Source organism: Phycodurus eques, unplaced genomic scaffold, assembly GCF_024500275.1.
Source record: "Phycodurus eques isolate BA_2022a unplaced genomic scaffold, UOR_Pequ_1.1 contig_1446, whole genome shotgun sequence".
NCBI lineage: Eukaryota > Metazoa > Chordata > Actinopteri > Syngnathiformes > Syngnathidae > Phycodurus > Phycodurus eques.
This window is the reverse complement of record NW_026905442.1, coordinates 1-559: the sequence shown is the minus strand read 5'-3', so window position 1 is coordinate 559 and position 559 is coordinate 1. Positions and strand designations below refer to the sequence as shown.

The following is a 559-nucleotide window of genomic DNA, read 5'->3' as shown; positions in this document are numbered from 1 at the left end:
ATAGAAAGGGAAAATGACACCTGACAATGACATACCACAATGATAAGGACAACTGGCGACTATGACATGGCAAAGACATGTGACAACGACAATGAACCAACAAGAAATGAAAGAAACCAGGGAACTAAATACAAACAGATAGACGAGACAACGAGGAACACCTGGACAAGACACGAGTGGCTGGAGAGAGCTGATTGGTCGACACAAAGAAGACGAGAACAGGTGGACACAACAACCTAATGAGCACACGACAAACATGGAACACAGGAAAACATGGAACAAAACTAAACACAACCCAAACCAATTACGGGTTTAGGTTATGTTTGATACTGTCATGGAAAGACCTGACCGCGTTGCATGAGTTAGCATAACGCAGACATTTAAGGTGAACGTGTCAAATACAGCATTCTGAATTGGGTTTAATACCACATGCAAAACTGTGCACGAGCTAGCCAGGAGTTGAACCTAGAATCTTCTGATCCGTAGTCAGACGCATTAACCATTGCGCCACTAGCCCCACGCAAGTATTGGGTCCTCTGCAAGCCCCTGTGGAGGATTT

General features: G+C 44.5%; 1 non-coding gene across 1 annotated transcript; it reads right to left on the bottom strand.

Annotated features, from left to right (window-relative positions):
- Positions 1 to 444: 444 nt before the first annotated feature.
- trnar-acg (transfer RNA arginine (anticodon ACG)) lies at positions 445 to 517 on the bottom strand. The gene has a single exon. It is a non-coding gene; the product is annotated as a tRNA-Arg (tRNA).
- Positions 518 to 559: the final 42 nt, after the last annotated feature.